Source organism: Homalodisca vitripennis, unplaced genomic scaffold (assembly GCF_021130785.1).
Source record: "Homalodisca vitripennis isolate AUS2020 unplaced genomic scaffold, UT_GWSS_2.1 ScUCBcl_9784;HRSCAF=18395, whole genome shotgun sequence".
Classification (NCBI taxonomy): domain Eukaryota; kingdom Metazoa; phylum Arthropoda; class Insecta; order Hemiptera; family Cicadellidae; genus Homalodisca; species Homalodisca vitripennis.
Window position 1 is genome coordinate 3,363 of NW_025785893.1, and position 14,125 is coordinate 17,487.

General features: G+C 32.7%; 1 pseudogene; it reads left to right on the forward strand.

Annotated features, from left to right (window-relative positions):
* The first annotated feature begins 1,387 nt into the window (after positions 1-1,387).
* Positions 1,388-12,176, forward strand: LOC124374725 (annotated as a pseudogene).
* The last annotated feature ends 1,949 nt before the right edge of the window (positions 12,177-14,125 follow it).

Here is a 14,125-nt window from a genome sequence, read left to right on the forward strand (position 1 = left end):
GGAGACTGACCTGTATTTTTATACCTTTTTGCAATACTCAGAACTCTATGCTTACTAATACCAAGTATTTCAATAAACGCTTTTCTGCAAAACAGGTACTCTTCTGTTTGTAGATGTACTGTAGACATAATACATTCATACTTACAGATCTAGCCTTCTTTAGAGGTTCATACTTATGGCGCTTAGTACAAGTGCTTCAAAATGCTTCAAAATAAACGAATCTTGAATATCCTTCCTCTTGATTTCATAAAAGTTTTTAAGACATGTTTTAATGTCAAACATGGTAAGGCATGAAACACTGGTAGGACTGGTAAGGTTTCCCTTTGTGGTTTACACCTCGGATGTTGTGGTAATCCTTTAGCAGAATACCTGGAACAAAACAAAAAGTAATTAGGTTTTATTCAGTTAGATAAAATAATTTGGTTAGATTTAATTGCACTTAGGTTAAGTTCAGGTTAAGTTGTTATGCGTACAACAGGTGTTAAGCTTAGTTAGGTTAAGTTTTGTAAAAAGAGTTTACAATGCAAAGGCTTATAAGACTTTCAAGTTAATAGACACTGTGCTAGATGATAATTTAAAATATTTGAACTAATCAGCAAAAACCATAATGCCCATTATACTTAAAACCCTGTTCATGGCCTAGGTCTAACCTAAGTTGTATACTAGTGTTGAATCTTACCTTGCAACTTTTTCCCTCTCTCTTCCATGCTGTGGGATTTCTCTGCCTTTTCCTTGATTCCCTAGCATTTGTAGGCACTGGATTGCATTTCCGCTTCATTCATATTATTAAATTATTTAATAATTATTAAAAAGCTTGGGAAAGCTACTGTTCTCAGTTTAACACAAAATAGCAGACAGCAACAAACCAAACAAAACAGCTGATTTCATTGGCTGAATACTCTCATCTCATTGGTCGGGGGAAATGTCCAGTTCTGCTTCTCAATGGAAGTACAAATGTCCAAGTTTGCACCTCAACTGGATTTTAAAACATTAAAAATATAATAGAAATGTCCATTTCTGCTTCTCAACTACTGCACCATTCAGTGTGTCTTTACACAAAGTATAATAATTGAATTCTAACTCAATTTGACACAAAAGTGGAAATGTCCTGTTTTGCTTCTAGACCCCTCATATTACTTTTTTGTATCACAATACAACAGCTGATATTTATACATGCAAAATAATACAAAATACTGGAAACACTGCGAGCGCTTAAAGTTCTGAGACCTCATCGGCTGTCGAAAATATTGCCTATCTTCACATTAAATGATTTTTTTAAATTAACTTTTATACAAGATTTTTTTTTTCAAATAATGATGTTATGTCTCTGTTTAGGACCAACCCATTGAACATGGAGGACTTTGAATTTATATCTCCCATTCCTGAGGAAAGGTTACAACGAGGTGATAGTCCATTTGAGGAACAACTTCTTCGCGGATGAGCCACTGAACAAGTCTCTAGGGCTGTGTGAGCCAGGCGAGCCACACGCGGAGTTAGAGGCACACAGTCCTCAACACCCTGCACGATCAGCTGTCTGTCATGGCCGTCGACAAGGAGACTGATCAGGTCAGTCATTTATGTGGAGTTATTATTGCGTGTGTGTTCGTGTCATGCGAATTGGGTTACTTACTTTCGTACATTATTAAAATGTTGTTAACGTGGTGTGTTTACATTGCTACAATTGTTCGCCTTTTCATGTAATTGTATTCTCATGTTTGTTACACAAATTATTTGCCGCAGTTCTCTTATATTACTGACAATATTTATATTGTATAGCAATTAATTAACCCTTTAAGTGCCAAGCGCTTTTGACGGGGATGGCGCTACCAGTGCCAGGCATTTCTGACAATTCACTTCTCTTAGTGCCAAGCACATTTTTGGTGTTTTTGTAGTGTTCCGCTAAATAATTTATAACTTTTTTCAAAAATAAAACATAAAAAGATGATTTTTGTTGTATTTACGAAGGGTGAAAAAACTGGGCTATAGTTTTGAAGTACCTACAAACATTGTAATATTATGTTGTTTATTTATTTTTATTCACCTTTTATGTAATTCTCTGTATAAATAGGAACAAATGTCAAAAATTAGGTACCTGTAACTTATAACTGACTTTTGATTTATTTTTGTGTTAGTCCCCACTGTCTAAAATCTGCACCCGTATATAAGCTGACTCTCATATTTGAAATTAAATCAAGATAGATATTCTAATTTTAGTTGATTTCATATGTATACAATGAGACAAAACCGTTTTTAAACTCATTCACAGTACATAGTTTTGTAAAATTAATTAAACTTACATTAGTTCAATTCACATTACAAAATAAAAGACTCGCACTTTTTAAATTTGCTTCAGACGTGATGTCAAAATAAATAATGTTCCAACACACAGAAAGAAGGCTACTAGTACTCTATGTCAGTTATATGTATTCAGTAACTAGCTGTTTCCCGCGGCTTCGCACGCTGTTTGTAAGCTTTATCCGTGTGTGCACTTCTGGTTCAAGTGAATTATATTTCCAACGCCGATGTAGAGTTTGCCTTCTTGCCACGATAAAGAAAATCTGTGTATGTTTTATAGCCATTGTACACGCACATGTACTTTATTATAAAGTGCTATAACACTCAAGCTTTAAGTTCAAACAGAAAATTATCTTAAAGACAAATACTGTAAATCATAACATAGCGCCTTCAAATAGTGTTTGGCTATTTAATATACGTAACGGTCTCGTAATTGCAGTTTTTAGTGAAGGCGCTGTGAAAACTTATCTTTTGCAGCGCCGCCTAGTGGCGAGTTACACCAATGATAAATAAATAAATATATATATATATACATATATATATATATCAATATACTCCTAGGAAAACTATAACAAACCAAGGAAAATTTATTACCACCTACTATCCAGGGCTATACAAAATTAACAGTATGATAAAAACTGCACAAATATTCTACAAGCTTTACATATAACAAAAAATTCATTTACCTAGAGTAATTTTTTAAAAAGCCTCAAAAATTTGAAAAAACTTATTAGTAAGACCAAAACTACTCTCTGATAACCTAACTCTAAATTTAAACAAACCTTTTGGCTGTGAACCCTGTTTTAAGCCCCGCTGCAAAACATGTAATTTAATAATAAATTCAAAACATTTCTGTAGCAGCACGACGAAAAGAAATTATCCGATAATTGGTAATATGACTTGTGAATCCAGCAATTTCATTTACCAATTGTCATGTAAAGACTGCCCGAAAGACTACATTGGTCAGACCATAACTCCATTGCACATTAGAAAGAACAAAAACCACAGCGATACAAACCTTAAAATTAAATCAAATCCTATTTCGGCCCATGCATTGGAGCATAACAAAAATTCGATGAATGTTTTTCTTTAAAAATTATTAACAAATATCAGAACCCCATAAACTTAAAATGAATTATTTATAAATAGCTCATCAGAGGGTGTTACAAATTAAAAATCCGGATGGACTAAATTTAAGATATGGATAGCAGTATGTTCAAATTACAACTTTACAATTTTAATTTGTTATAATTTATAACATCACACATTTAACTACAAATTTAATTTATAACTTTATATTCCTTGTATGTCACTATGTCTTTGAGATATCAACAATAGCACAGTACAAGTGGATATATTATGCATTTTGTTGTACATTTCTTTATCTTTAACTTAGGACTTGGTATAATGCTATTATGTCAACAATTAGTATAACAGAATAACAACAAATATTCGAAAAGCCGATCTAATCAATTCTTGGCACTCAACGGGTTAAAGTACAACCGAAAAGAATTAATTGCTTAATTAAGTTTTAGTAGATAAATAATATTATAATGCATAGTCACATAATCTTTTATAATGATTAAAGCTAGACTTAGAAACTACCGTATATCAACTCTATAGTCATGTGTTTGTACGGTACCATGTTTCAAAAACGCTTTCCTTCGCCGTTCCTTGAGCCGTCCACCTGACGTATCCACGCCACAGCCTCCTGCATGTAGTATCGCACGCGATTGTGTTTTATGCATGTGATATTTGTTTATTGGTATATATGTAGGTACTGTTGTGTCATTTAATTTTATGACAATTCCATCCGCAACAAATAGCTGATACCTCATAACTGTAACATGTTTGTTGCTCCCGGTTTGTGCAAGCGTTACCGTTGAAGTATCAGTGGTCGCTTATGGTTTGACAGATATTGTTGAGAAAGGTACTGTTGGAAATGTTATACAAATGTAAAAATAGTTAAAATCTTGTAATTTGTTATAACTGATTCAAAACAGCTGATACTTTTTAACATATAAAATCTTAGTTGCTCCCGCCTTGTGCAAGCACTCCTATAAAGTGATCGTACTCGCTTATGCGTCGTCGGATGTTATCGCAAAATGTACCGATGGAATTGTTTGTATATTGTGCATTTTTATAACTGTACTGATTTTAATGCTAATTGACTTTAAACATTTTTCAACAGGCGCCATTTTGTTAATATTAAAGCAAATCACACCATTATTTTTTTTATTTTTTATCTTATGTAGCCTATTACGCTCACCGCGATGCGTCGGCAGATCTCGTGTGTTTCGCTCGTGAGGACCTATGTCCGAAGTTTGATAGCTGCAGGTTTTCTATTCTCTAGAAATATTAATTTGTTTATAAAATATACAAAATGGCGGCTAGCGGCTAAACGAGGCATTTCTCTACCTATATATATTGTATGAATGAAGGCAGATATAATTTCCTATACAGAGTTGCGGCTAAGAAGACGAGATTGCTGAAGACGGCGGTGTATCTTCATAACCACCTCGAGGGTGAAGAGGCAAGATTTGCCCGTCAGCTAGTGTAATTCCACTGCTATCATTATAGTGACAGGAAATTGTGATTAGAATTGTGGGGGGACATAATAAGCTCCATCAACATTTAGCTCTCACTAGCACTACTTGTCTACAGCATCTGTTTTATGTGGCCAGCCAATGCGCAACTAGATACACCTTTTCTAATACATCTACTCGTTGTGGTTTGATGTCTTCTATTAATTATAATTTGCTTCATTAATTTCAATTTCCATCTTGTTCAAGAAAACCTTGCCCCGTTCAATAAGAACTCGAAAATGGTCATAGTCTTGATAGAATTCTGTTAGGCCTGATTCTGCATTTGGGCGCCTATTCTTATGAAAAAGCGACAGGAAAGGTTTCAACGTTGGTTTTTTTTAATTTACATCTCTTTCCAGCTGATGCTCGATATGTGAGGACAGTTCAAACATCTAAATAAGCTCTTTTATTTTATCATTATCGACTCTGGTAGCTCATACAACCACCTCACGATAAGGTGGTTCATTCCCGCGATTTACATGCTGTGAACAGTATTGAGACTTGAAAGTTGGGTTGTAGCAGAAAATGTAGGGAGACGTACACATCTTTCCCGGATAACGGAAAGCTCTTTTCAAGCACCATTAGCGCTTTAACATTTTGCACTGAGTTTTCATTCCACGTTTTTGTCGTAGTTTGGTACTTAAAAAACAATGTTGGAACTGCATAGGTGGACTCGACTTCTCTGAGAATACCGGTTTTGAATCACGTCTAATTTGTAGATTTCGCGTATCTGCAGCTATTGAAGTATTGCTCAATCTGACAAAGACCGTTACAATACGACTAATCCGAATGTGACAGACATGTGAGACAAACATTGGCGAAGGCCTATTTGATTCGAAGACCAATTTTTATTTAGTGTACAATACACGTGTATTTTGAGCCTTATGAGCAGATTGTAAATTTGTTAATGTAAGTGTGTCCTCCTCCGTAGACTAATGGTTATAGTCTCGGCTCTCTAACTGAGAGATCACGGGTTCAAATCCCGGGGAGGGCCAATCATGTATAGACACAAAACAGTGTACTTTGAAAAATAATAATAAACCAGTGAACATCGCAGCCTACATAGCAGAAGCTGAGGCTTAAAAGAGATTAAAAAAAATGTAAGTGTGATTAATTAACTAACGATAACATTGATATTTAGTACGAATACTTTTTCGTTTTACGAAATTTAAATAAGATTTTGTTGAAAGGATAGTAGTATTTCCAAAATGTTATATATTAGAAAAAAGTATAACACTACCTTTCGAGGGTTTAAAATCTATCCTCTTCTTCAGGCGAAGGCGCAAACTTAATGTTATACGTTTTTGTAACATATAACAACAAACGTTCGAAATCCTACTACTCTTTCAAATCAGTCATCGTCAATACAAAATTTTAAACGAAGAAAAACTTGTTATTTTAGTATTTTCCAATTGGCTTCCTTATTTCAAAATATTACTTCATTTCATACTAATATTGTTTTAATCATGAAAATATAAAAAGTTAACTTATACGATGTTGGTATACACTATGTGCCCATTGTAACATGCTTTTTAATTTAGAAAATTATATTCATGCAAGAGCACTTTAGGGCATAGGGGATTTCGTTGCTTTCCATTCTGAGTTAAAGTTAACCGTTATACTTTTTAATTATCTTTACAGGATTGGTATAACAGTTTTATTTATGCAGTTTAGCTAATTTATGATTCTAGAACGATAATTCTTCAAACAATTTTTGTGAAAAATTGATTGCGAAAGGCATAGAGAAACAACACATTTCTAAGTATACTTATGATTTTTTGAATCCATAGACTACCTATATAATTATGCCACCTTCAGCTATTTCTATGCCTCATATCATGCTATACTCCCCACTGTAACGTTGTACAATTTTAACATGTATGTTAATAATTAGAATTTGTTTTCTAGACAACTCTAACAAGAGATGCGCTATTATACCACGCGTTGTTCAAACACTTGAAATTTATAACCGTTTTACAAATCTAAATAAATAATGAAAATCTGATTCGTGTAATCAACTGACAAGGACGAAGTAGAATACAACGAGATCAGAGCCACCAAGACAAAGCTGGGCTTAGTAATCCCCAGTCTGCGGGCTTATGCCCCGGGCAACGCTATTGACTATCTTCCCTGTTTTGCTCGTCTGCTATGAGCATTTAAATCTCTTCCCAATCAATGATCTTTCAGGTATAACTCTTAATATTTTATAAATAGTTTCGCAAAGGATGCAATTAGGTACTGTACCATTACATTTAACTCTATTTTTACCCAACGAATTAGTGGATTTTAAGATTTTCTAGTCAGACCAATAGTCCTACTTCTTTTATCTCCCACAAACATGGATTCAGATCTAGCTAATTCTCTTCAATAAATCATTATTGTTTTCGTGTATTTTTACAATTTCTCAGATAAATAATAATAATAATTACATAAATATATATATATATATAGACTATATATATATATATATATATAATATATATTTCGGTGTCATTGTAGACATTCTGGAGCATATAAAAATTACCAACTAGATATTCTTATATATATATATATATATATATATATATATATATATATATATATATATATATTCTTTCCAGTGAAAAAAGAACCCTGTCATGTAATATCTAGTTGGTAATTTCTTATATGCTGCCAGAATCTCTACAATGAAACCTAAATATTATCATGATTTCAATTGTTTGCCATGTTGTGGTGTGGCATGAACCGGACAACTAGATATAGTAGGAGTCACGAAAGAGTGCAGTTGTTAGCGACCAATAAAATTTACAGGCCCGCAGGACGCGACGTTGCCACACAACACATCAACTGCCGCCCGGCAAGGAGTGCTACGGTTTAAGTGGGGGGGGGGGGCAAGTTTGGCAACGTCGCTCAGTACTCATTGGCTACCCCAAGGTCACGCGCCAAATAGGCTCCTTCCCTTAGCTGTACTTTCTGGTGATCCCTACTGTAGTAAAATTGTGTCTACTTCAACGACCAAATATCAAGGTAAAGCTAGTTCTGTTCGGCGACGCATAGGTAGCGCTACCGTACTAAATCTTTTGAGTAGAGTTGTAATCTATTTTAATATTCTAGTCATGACCTCGTTTTTATGAGTGACATTCAATATGTTGGATATGTTTCATTTTTTTCACAGTATAACGTGTTTAAACTTTTCTGTAATATATTTAGAATCATTGTTTTTTCTTTTAAATTTACCGTTAGATAGTGTGCAATCAAAATGCTTAAACAGCAACAGATAAAACGCTTAAACGGCATTGGATGCAAAATCGTGTACACTAATAAACAAATATTGAACGCTTTAGGAGCATCATACTTTAGAATTATAGGTATTACAAAGGTATCCTTTTAATGACCTTGCTTTTAAAGCAGGCTGTATTGAAAACAACCTTGTGTTTTACTTGATTATAGTGTGTAACTAATATACTATACTTATAATCAAAGGTTTTAACCCCCATAAGAACAATGCTAAACCTCAAACAGATCGCTTTTTAGTTTGTCTTGTAAGGTTTATACTCTTGAATATTCAAATGATTTAAACACAAAAGAATGTTTTGAAATAACCAATTAAATACGAAGAAACTAAAATGCTACTTGTGTAGGGTAGATATATTTTTTAAATGAGACATCTTCCTTTATTTTAATTTAAAGGTAAGGGTGTCAATGTGATCGAGGTTTAGCAATGTTATTAAAAGATTCTAAATGCAAGATAAGAAGACCTAGATGTAACAGTAAACAGTCATAAATGACCATTACTATCAGCTTTGTGATATGCATAGTTGGTATTTATAACCCGTATTTCATAAATTTTTTTTTTTTAGGTGGTTGCTGTTTCTCTTAATGGAATACAATTTCCTGGAGATATTAAAAGAGAGAAAGACAAACTAGCAAAGATGACGGATGAGAAGTTCAAACAGATTTTCACTCTTCTCAATAACCTGAATGAATCATTAGACTTGTTCGCGAAGTATGATGTGAATAAAATATTTGATGCTCGTATCCTCTCAGTTGACTCAGGTTATAGAGGCAAAGGCTTGGGAAAAGAAATCATAAGAAGAGCAGAGGAAGTTGCATCAGAAAATAACTTTCAGGTCAGTAATATTATATCCTGAATGCATTGAGTTTGTGTATATTTAGCAACCAATCTCTTTTCCTTGGCATTGGTTGCATACAAGAACGTAGCAAGGAAAAAAATTGGGGTGGCTCAAGACAAACTGATATTTTTCCAAAGTGGACAGAAAGTAAGGCCCCATTTTGTTTCTTAATAAAAATGACCTGTTTCTTTGTTTAGAACAATCTTTCAGCAGTACATGTCAGGAATACTGAATTATTTAAATAATAATAATGGTTTACTAAAATATAAAATTGAAAATTTGGGGGGAGGTTCTGGCCCCTTGGATCCCTCACTGGCTACGTCCTTGGTTGACCTCTCTGTCCACTATGGGAAAATATCAGTTGTCTGGACCCCTCCCCCTTTTCCACAATTTCCACTGTTCTTATTCTTTTATCAAAACATTTCAAATGAGGTGTCGCTTAATGGATCTTTGCATTTAAAAATTTTGAGCCGCTACCCCAAAATGGGTAAAAGTTGCAAAAGTGACTAAAAGATCACTTCTATTTCCTAGAAAGGTGTCTCGAGTTCCATCCCTCCATCTTTATCCATCAAAAACGAAACAGAGTGTATCCATACTTTTTAACTCACCACTGGTGCTTGTTTAAAAGAAATCAACAATACCAAAATAGTTAATGAACTTGGAATTTCTAAATCACATGAATGACAAAGCATATAATGTATAATAAAATATTTGTTGTGTTTAGAAAGAAGTAGTGTCTAATCCACTTCGGTAGGAAATTGGTGCTTTAAAAATAAAAATAAATAGTTACTATTATCTGAAACTTCCTTAGAAACATCTAAGATTTTATAAATATGAAACTGCCTTTTGTGTATTTTGTTTTAAGTAAACAAAGGATGGATAGTAATCTTTTGAAATCTTATTTTCTAAGTTATGACCATAGATTTTTTAGTTAGTCATTCAAAGAACAAGCATTAGAGTATATTAAATTTATAAAATACTCTTTTCAAACCATAATGTGTAACCTATTTTCGTTAGAACATAACTTCAAAATGCAAAAGTTGCTTGATCTTTTTAGAACCATTCAAATTTTAAAAGTTTGTGCTGAAGAGTTTTTTTATGTCAAGGTACATTAAAATATGACTGCTTATGGTATCAGTTAATTAAAAGTTACAATTAAAAATCAAGTACTTTTTTTGCTACATCCATCAGCTAATCAGATGAAAAAGATATATTAAGTTATATGTTAATATTCTTTTTTCCATATGAAACTGAAAGGAAATCATTGACAATTTTATTTAGCTATCAAATATTTAATGCTAAACCCTTAATGATGTACCACTTCAGAATTTTGGTTTTGCTGGACCGCCATAAAATGTACACTCACAATTGTATAAATTGATCTGTAATGTTTCCAGATAATGAAAGGCGATGCTACTGGAGCTTTCTCACAGAAGATCCTCCTATCTCTGGGTTGGAAGCTGATACATGAACTGAAGTACGTAGACCACCTCGATGAGAACGGGGAACAAATTTTCAAGCCACCCCACCCCACCAGTCACTTAAAAATAATGATAAAAAAGTTAAACTAAACAAAACATGCCTGTGATTGAATAAAAGAGGATCTTTAATGTTGTTGCTGTTATTATATATTGAGAAAAGCTAAGCGTATGATAACTACTCGTTAGTTAATTTGTTGATGGAAAATATATGTATTGATTAGCTGGGAGTTATTGTGAAAATGGATATAAACAAATATAAGAAACTGAATACTGGGGAAATTACAATAAATAATTTAGTGTTTACAGTAAGGTATTATTCAAACTACAAAACTCAAATCAAACAAAAGTGATTTGCCCAAAGCAAAAGTTCAGTAACATTTTTTTATCAGAATCTTACAACCATATTAGCTCTGATCTATACATTATATTCATTTACTGTAATTTTGATACTGTATTCTTAAATAAACATATAATTTAAACTAACCAAAGAAATTATCTGTTTAAACTTATTACAAAGTTTCAAAACTTTGAAAAACACGAATTCTTGATCTACTGAGTGGGTAGTACTGTATGTTGCTTCTAAAATAATGGTTTATTCCGAAATCAAGAAACGTGAATAACTCGTGTATTGATTTTTCAGAAAGAGAAGATAAAAAAACAATTTAATCATGCAGAACAATACAAATATTTATAAATTTTTAAGACTAATTCTTTTGAGAAGTGTATGATATTTTATTATGAGTTTATAGTGTGTATCTACATAAAAATACCCCCCACAATGTATTTTATTACAATTGTTCTAATTATTATTGATTATTATTCACTTTACCATTTAATTAGGGCTTCTCACTGATACAGTGTTATGCAATCAACTTGACCAAATTGTTGCAATACATCATGTTTCAATATAGACTATAATGGTGTAAATATTTTTAGGAAATCATACATGGACAATGATATTGTTCTACCTTAAATTAAAATTAAATAAGTTACATTACTGATACAATAAAAACAATGTATTTTTGTTTTAAAATGTGCTTTTTATAGTTCATGACTTACCGACCAATAATAAAATAGAACATAAGAGACCCATACAATAGTTTTGGATTTTTGGATTACTTGTTTTAAATGACAATATCTTTTTCTGTGATCGGGCTTAACTATTTCTATCAGATTGTAAGTTATAAAAATCTATGTTGTGTGTATGTTAACAAAGCTTTGTAGACAGTAAAATAAATAATTGTAGAACTTTCTAGGATTACCCACATTTATATTGTTTTATTCACAAAAGATTTAATATGTTCACAGAAATGGCGTTTATAATTATGTGTATAAACTGCTTGAGATTGTCTATTGGTATTACTGTGTTACATTGACGTCCTTATTAAAAATGGACATTTTAATCTAATTTACACTGTTATTCTTATTTAAGACAAAAGAACAATTAGGTTATGGACTGGTAGCATATAAGGCATATATTATGTAATAATAGAGGAAATATTTAGGAATAAGTCCTAAATAGGAATAATTACATTCAATTCTGTGTTACAAAAGTTAAATCAGAGTGATTTCGAACATAAAACTTCACATACAAAAAAACTATTTCAATGGAAAAATTTTTGTTTTAGGTTATATACTATATATTATAATTTCAGGTGGGAGGATAACCATCTATCAGATCTGGGCATTAGTTTTGGACAAAGGTAAGTACCATTGACAAATCAATTTGGTAATAAGAAGCTAATGTGAAAAATTACAACAGCGAATGTTTTTGCAAGTTTATAACCTATTATTTAATCTTGACCACTTGTAAAGATGAAGGTTGTCATTGTCATTAAAACAACAAGAAAAATTGTTATTTTCCATTTTTTGTGTTTAGGCTTATGCACAACAATAGTGATTTTCTGGAACTACCTCAATCAATTCCACATGCTTTTTATTGCATAAACCATAACGAATAAACCCAAGGTACAATCAAAAGGTAGATTATCGTGGAAATCCCATCCTCCCCTAAATAAAAAAAAAATTATACCTCTGAATATTTCGAAAAATCTAAATTAAAAAACATACATCGTCTAAACCTAGAGATTTTCACAGCTTGAAAAGTTTGCAGGAAACGTTGTAAACAAATAAAAGGAGGAAGAAATTCCAGTCTGAAATTGAGAACTGTCGTAACAACAACGGCTTTTGTGTACTGCAAAATTTTCCATTGATGTTGAAGTATGGAACTGGAGCACTGAAATGATTATGTAGGTAACAGAACTATATCCCAATCCTCCATTCGGATTTAAATAAAACATGCATTAAAGGCAAGCCAATTTAGGACAATTCCCATTTCCCTAGAGTAAACCGCGGTTCAGTTCAAGACTGGTAATTGAATCATTCCCTACAAAGAACTTTACTAAACGAACACTTCAAGAGGTAAGTTGGCTAGTTAGATCAGACTGGTTCCACAGACTTCACACTAGTTTGAAACAGATTTGGATTGGAACACATTGAATTACAAAAACATTTCGTCTCCACAGTATATACAGGCTAGAGTTTATGAGAATTGCCCTAGCGTAAAGTTAATTATTATTCATTTATCTTATATGAACTAGTTACTGTAGGTAATAATGAAACTTAGTGAATGCCACTTCACAATCCAACAGCTGTTCGAAGTAATTAGTAACCTCCTTTTTGAAGGCATTGAACGTTGTGTTCCAAGTAATTCCTATAAAGGATATGTATTCACCAACGTTTAACACGAACGTTTCAATAGCCTTGATAAAAGGATTTTCAAAAGGAGTTACTATATAGATATATATATATATATATTATATATATCATAATTATATATATATACGTTAAATTGTATAAATGGCAATAGCCCTTGATTTAATTTTCAATAAACATTGAATCGCAAAAAGTACTTGCTACCGCCGGGAGTCCGAACCCGGGATATCTCTGACTGAGCCGGGTGAATGTGCTACCAGTGTTAAACCACAGGCTCTAGCGCCTTTACTATTTCCTTTTTCCAATGGATTCAATTATTTTGTATTTTAGGCCGTATCCTGTCACAATATGTGTTTAAATAAGCAAACTAAACATATGATCAGAAGACCCAAATAACCCTGTCCAAATGGACGTTTGTATTTTCGTTAAATTGTATAAATGGCAATAGCCTTATTTGTTAATTTCAATAAACATTGAATCGGCAAAAAGTACTTGCTTCCACCGGGAGTCGAAAACCCCCGGATCTCTCAACTTGCCGGGGGTTGAAATTGCTACCATTACACACACTGAGCGCTATACTTTTCCGATTCAATGTATATGTTGTATTTGGCCGTATCTGTCACATAATGTGTTTACAATAAAGCCAAAACTGAACTTATCGGATCAGAAGACCAAATAAGTGAGATGATCCCGGGTTTCACTCCCGGCGCGATGCAAGTACTTTTTGCGATTCTATAGAATATATATATATATATATAGTAACTAAAACAGCAATGAAATCAATCACCAACAAGCAATTAATATTGTGTGATTATATTCGAATACTAAAAATCAGATAAAAAAGTTACACATCGGGATGTATCGGAAAACAAAAATATTGAAAAGCTTACTTTAGTTTAATTACCGCAAATGAAATACAGCAATAGTTATCACATTC